Raw genomic sequence first — 7109 nt, forward strand, 5'->3', positions numbered from 1 at the left:
AATTAATAAAATCCTTGATTTCAATGTGCACCAATGCGTGATCTTTATACAAATCGTTCATTCTATAACATGCCATAGTGCAATAAAACACAATTCCCAACATGATTTTATAATACAACCTAGTTGGTGGTTAGCTATCATAGATTTTTGCATGAATACTTCTCCCTACCTAATATAGTCGATCTACATTTTTTAAATTTTCTTACCAAAGTAAGATTCATGGAATGCACCTGGTTACCAAGTGTCGCGGTTCCTTGAACTATAGCTCCATTAGTTGATGCAGGATTCACGCTCGATTGGACCTTACTTCACTTGGGAGGCATTGTATAGTTCAGCCTTTCCTTTTCAGATACGCACACGGGCTACTAAGGAGTTGACTCCTCGTGGGAGAATGGCTGCGGGAACCCTCTCAAAGAAGGGGGAGGAAGATTGGAAGCTTCTAAGAAGATTCTCTCTCTCTCTCTCTCTCTCTCTCTCTCTCTCTCTCTCTCTCTCTCTCTCTCTCTCTCTCTCTCTCTCTCTCTCTCTCTCTCTCTCTCTCTCTCTCTCTCTCTCTCTCTCTCTCTCTCTCTCTCTCTCTCTCTCTCTCTCTCTCTCACCTGAGGGGTGGGATTTTATAGCATTATTGGGGGGGGGGGGGGGGGGGGGAGAAGGGAATGGCGTGGCATGGAGTCCCCCCCTTATCTCCATCTAGGCGGCTAGGTGGGCTGCCACCATGCAGACTATGGTTGAGGGGGAGAGAAGGAATAGTGGTGTGCCCATCATCCTTATTAGCATCCTTGACATCATCGCCACATCTACAGCTCCGTCGTCGTGCTCGACATCTCAATGCAACTCCCCCTTCGTCCACCAGCAGTGCTAGTGGCATGGACAAGGGGGAGCATTTTAATTAAAAAATTATTTAATTTTTTTTAAAAAGGGGAGTCTTATGGGGGCCACGGGGGAAAAATATTACACTTAACATGGTATCAAAGTGGCACCTCTTAGTGAGTCTAGTTTTGAAGGTCGAAGTGAAGGAGAAGCAAGGATTTGAGCAAGCAAGCAACAGGTTAAAAGATCTCCTATTCTTCCACTCTTTCTCTTGGATAGTGCTTGTGGAGGCATTGAAAGTAGGGTGGACTAAAAAATATTAGATTGATGTTTCTTTTTTGGCCATCTAAGGTTGCTTCAGTCCCCATTTTAGACACTCAAGGTTGCAGATAATAGGTTAGGGCATACTGCAATTTTGCTTGTGTTGACCGAAAAAGGATACATAGGTTATAGATTTTAAATCTATAAGTTCTAAGATGTTTTCCAAGAAGAAAACATAATTTTTATCTACTAACAAGTAGTAGATTACTTGTATTAATGAGAAATCAGTGAAAAATGCTACTTGATGTGTTGTTATACACTTTTTGTGAAAGGTTGCAAAAGACTTGCTTGTTGCTTTATATCATTTTTGTGATAATGGTAGAGAAAATTGGCAAACCCATCATTGAGAAGTTGGACAAGAAGGCATGGAAAAAAGAGAAATGCAAGGATAAAAAGGTGATATATTGTAGCTATCTATAGTGATTATACTATACTGGGGCATATAAATAATGCAAAAACTTTACATATAGCTTGGGCAATCTTTGAGAACATGTTTTTAGTAAATACAAAGGCATGGAATATTCAATTCAAGCAAGAGTTGAATAATTTGAATAAAGAAAAAATGTATGTCCATGAGTACGTTTTGAAGGTGAGGAGCATTGCAGATGCTTTGGTAGCAATTGATGCAATGCTTAATGATGGTGATTTGGTTTCATCTACTTTGGGTGACCTTAATAATGAGAAGGTCTAGAAATAATTTATCACTTCTGTATACATACGAAAACCATATCCAGATTTTGATGAGTTGGTCTCTCTCATGATTACAAAAGAGATCAATATGCAAGGTGAATCATCTGAAAGAAGTGGTGAACAAGTCTAAGCATTCTACTCAAGTTTAGGAAGGTGAGGTGGCAGATTCTCTTTGAGAGATCGTGGTATGGGACATGCTAGTGATAACTAACAAAATAGGTTAAATTAGCAATTCGGTGAAATGCTGGAAATTTTAGAGATAGGGGGAGCTCTAGAGGAAGAGGTGGATGGTAGAAGAAAGGTTCTAGAAATTCTAGTACTATTTGTCATTATTGTGGTAAAATGGGCCATATTGCAATCCATTCCTATTTTACCAAGGATGATATCTATAGTGGTAAATTGCAACAAGAAAACTATGCATCATCATCACAACATAATGAAGACAAAGTTGAGCATCTATTTGTTATACAACATATGATGAATGTTGTTACAGGAAAGGAAACACATGATGATGTATGGTATGTCGATTCACGTACATCTAATCATATGACTAATCATGATGAAAGATCAAGGATTTACAAAATCTAGGTTATGTGTAGATGGGTGATGGTTCATGCCACCCGATTTCACACATTAGAAATGTTTCATTGTCCTTGCATGATGGCCAAACAAAGATTTATTAGATGTATTACGTGTGACATCAATCACAAAAAAATTAGCATTTGTTGGCCAAATGGTAGAGCAATGGTTGTAGGTTTGATTTAATGCAAAAGGTTGTTTTGTAGAACACTTTAATGATAAGTGCAGGTTGGTCACAAAAGGAACTAGAGTTGGTTTCATGTTCACTTTAGATGCTAGAATTCCTGCTACAAATGCTGCTATGTATGCTAAAGAAAAAGAAGTGGTTTTGCAGGCATTGAAATATGGCATAAATGTATTAGGCATACAAATGTGCAAAGGCTAAAATTAATGTAGTCCAACGGATTGGTTATAGGGTTGCTTGCTTTTAGAGTTGTAGAATTTCATAAAGTGTGTGAAACATGTCAGTTTGCTAAGTAGACAAGACAACCTTTTTTGCATGATAGAGATGTGAGCAGAAACATACTTGATATTGTACATACAAATGTTTGGGAGCCTACACAAAATATATCTCTTAGTGGTAGCAAATATTTTGTTACATTTATTGATGATCATTCAAGGAAGCTGTGGGTATATTTCATGAAGGAAGAGAGTGATGTGTTTGGGCACTTCAAAACTTTCAAGGCTACTATTGAAATAGAAACATGCTTGAAAGTTAAGTGCTTAATATCAAATGGAGGGGGAGAGTACATCTCTAATGGGTTTAGTGACTTCTTGAGGTCTTATGGGATAAAGAGGCAATTTACTTACAAGTATATCCCACAGCAAAATGGGGTTGCAGAAAGAAAAAATAGGCATATTACAAAAGTTGCACAAGTATTGATGGTGGTTAAAAAGAATATGCCAAACATTTTTGGTTTGAAGCTGTTCATATTACCATCTAGATTATGAAGAGAACTTCCATAGCTACAATTTATGGGATGACCCCCGAAGAATGCTTTATAGGTAAGAAGCCTCTTGTGTCACACTTGAAAGTGTTTGGTTGTATTGCATATATTCATATGCTGGATGAGTTACAAAAGAAGCTTGATCCAAAGGCTAAAATATATATTTTTATTGGATACTCTTTAGAGTAGAAAGATTATTGTTGTTATGTGAGTAAGTATGCTATTTTTTATGAGATGAGTAATGCATCTAGTGGTGATGCATTGGATAATGATCATGGTCATGAAATTTATGTGCAAAAATAAAAGCAAAAATCATAGAGCCTTAGTGGATCAAAAACATCATCTAGTACTACATCTATCATCTTCAGGTGAATCTACGAGTGTTATAGGTAAATAAAAGGGAAAGAAGAAAGCATTGGATGGTAATGATGCATCTACTAGTCATTTGGGATTTTATGGAGATTCTAGTGGTTCCGAGAGTTTAGATTATGAGCTTGGTATTCCTTTATTCAAAAAACCATGTGTGTGCCGAGAGCACATGGTAATGTAAAGGCTCCATTAATTGATCTAGTAATATATGCAAGTCTAGTAAGGTCAGATACCCTATTAAAAATTTTAGTTTTGAAGGATATGCAACTCACCATTATGCTATTATGGTAAAGGTGGTTGAGGATGTTGAACTCACTTACTTTAAGGATGCTATTGCTCATGCTTATTGGAATGCAACAATGGATGAGGAGATAGTTGCATTAGAAGCCAATAAGACTTGGGATTTGGTACAATTCCCTAAGGGCAAACAAGCTATTGACTATAAGTGGGTCATCATAGTCATCTATGTGGATGACTTGATCATTATAGGTGACAATGATAGTGAGATTACTGAAGTTAAGGAATTTTTGAAGAAGAAGTTTGAGATGAAGGATTTGGGTGAGTTGAGGTACTTTCTTGATATTGAGGTGATTAGATGTGATGATAGTATATGGCTATCCCAAAGGTAGTATGTCTTGGATATATTATCCAAGTATGGTATGATAGCATGTAAGCCTCTTTCAGTGCCCTTAAAGAAAAATATGAAGTTGAGTGCCAATGTTGGAGATGAGATAGAAGACCCTACAATATTCAGGAGAATAGTAGGAAGTTTGATTTACATGACTATCGTAAGGCTAGACTTGAGTTATGTTATTGGCTTTGTCAGATAGTTTATGCATATGTCTAGAAAGCCTCGCTTAGATGCAGTTAGATGCATATTGACATATGTGAAGTTTACTTTCCATTATGGACTTTTTTATGAGGTAGGTAAGGATATACATGTGTTTAGATACACAAATGTAGATTGGGCTAGTAGCATGTCTGACAAAATATTTACCAAGATAATTCATATTTTTCCTTGGTAGTGCAATGGTTACATGGAGCAACAAAAAGCAACCTGTAGTTGCTTTATCGAGTATAGAGGCTGGGTATAGAGGTACTACTATGACAGCATGTGAGGTGGTATGGCTACAAAAGTTATTGGGTGATTTGGATGTCCATGGAGATGGTCCAGTGTTCATTCACTGTGATAACATGAGCAATATACAACTAGCTAGGGACCTAGTGCTTCATGCTAGGACAAAACAAATTGAGATGCATTATTGCTTTGTGAGAGAGAAGGTACTTGCAAGAGATATTGACTTGGTATATGTTAGCACACATGATCGAATAGATGACATTTTCACAAAGTCATTGGGTGCAGAGAAGCTTTGAAAGTTTTGGAGCTTACTTGGAGTTGTAGAGATACAATTGAGCTTAAGGGGGAGTGTTGAGATGGCAAGCTCAACATGTGTGGACAGGATGGCTAGATGGGTCCACATGTCTATATTAATATGTTGGTGGTCATTATGATCCTCACATGGCCACTAACTTATCACTTATTATATTTAGTTTGTTGCACCTACCTACATCTGGCATAGTTATCATGCCATTCAATTAGTATAGTCAATTATGCACTGTTTAACTTAGTAGGCCACTTTCCTTTATGTTTCCTCTTATCTATACTTTATGCATACAGATGTTTGGGGACCTACACAAAACATATCTCTTAGTGATAGCAAATATTTTGTCACGTTTCTTGATGATTGTTCAAGAAAGATGTGGGTGTATTTCATGAAGAAAAAGAGTGATGCGTTTGAGCACTTCAAAATTTTTAAGATTATTGTTCAAATAAAAACATGCTTGAAAGTCAAGTGCTTGAGGTCAAATGAAGGGGGAGAGTACATCTCTAATGAGTTCAGTGACTTTTTGAGGTCTCGTGCGATAAAGAGACAGTTTACTTATAGGTATACCCCATAGCAAAATGGGATTGTAGAAAGGAAAAATAGGCATATTGCAGAAGCTGTATGGGCATTCATAGCTGAAAAGAATTTGCCAAATCATTTTTGGTTTGAAGTTGTTCATATTGTTTTCTATATTATGAACATGACTCCCACAGTTGTAGTTCATGGTATGACCCCTAAAGAAAGCTTTACAGGTAAGAAGTTCAATATGTCACACTTGAAAATGTTTGATTATATTGCATATGTTCATGTGGTAGATGAGTTATGAAAGAACCTTGATCCAAAGGCTAGAAAATATAATTTTCATTGCATTAGGGGAGATTTGAGGTCAATTTTTGTCCATGCAAGAAATTGCATGGTTTGATGGTACAATAAAAGAACCAATTTTGTATGTGCATGGTTGGTACTTCTAGTAATTCTTAATTTGGATTTTGGAGGAAAATTCCTAGATAAGAAAAGTTAAAATTGTATAGAATTTTAAGCACATCGTTGGCCCAAATGAAATCAAGCCATGAGTGTATTGGATTTTAGTCGAGTAAACTCGAGTTTGAACCACTGAGAAACATCCTATTCCGCAAAGGAATCTCACCATCATCCAATCAAGAGGGCACAAGAGATGTGCTAAAGCTCGTTGCCCTAGATATAGGATGAGCCCCCTCTAGCCATTAAGCTCTCAATGCAACCCTCAGGGCTCCTTGTTGTGTCACTCAAACTCTCTTCTTGGTGCTTTACACCCAGTTTGCTTGTTGTCGTGAGGACTCCATTAAGGAAGGGGGATGTTAAAACCACCCAAGTGAAGTCCCTAATGATAAAGCACAACAAGGAGATGAAATCCCCTCACAATGTCAACAAGACACCATGGTCCATGTCGGAGGAGGCGTGAACCCTAACCACTGGTGCAAGCAAGGATAGCTGCTCCATGGAGCAATCTAAGAAAATGTTAGTCTGGTTTAATGATGAAGACAAATCCTCGATGAAACCTAGAGGTGAGCTTCCATGGTATTACTTTGTTTGGGATTCACTTTGTTTGTTTTGTGTTTTTTCACATTTAGTTAGGACTTCATATACCTTGCCATACTAGAACATATGGTTGATCTCATTCTAAAAGCTTGTTTCTTGATAGTGACCCTCGCATGGTTTAAACCCACAATGGGTTACTACAAAGCAAGAAAGGGCTCTCCCAAGCATAGAGAGTAGCATATCGCTTTTGCTGGTGACCTTTTGTGCGGTGAAATCCGTACGGGTCAGCACCAAGTGAGAGATCCCAATCTCAATGGTGGAGGGCCCTCATATCACATGGTCGTGACCCTCGTATGTGGTGAGGGTGAGAATTGTATTAAGGAGATGAGAAAAGATTGCAAATTAGAGAGTCAACTAGTGCTGAAAATTGCAATCTTGCTTGCCCTTCCTTTGTTTGCAGACCTACATATGCATGGCAATCAAATTGCAA

Source organism: Lygodium microphyllum, chromosome 16 (assembly GCF_053477565.2).
Source record: "Lygodium microphyllum isolate KBCC chromosome 16, Lygodium_microphyllum_v1.1.10, whole genome shotgun sequence".
Classification (NCBI taxonomy): Eukaryota; Viridiplantae; Streptophyta; class Polypodiopsida; order Schizaeales; family Lygodiaceae; genus Lygodium; species Lygodium microphyllum.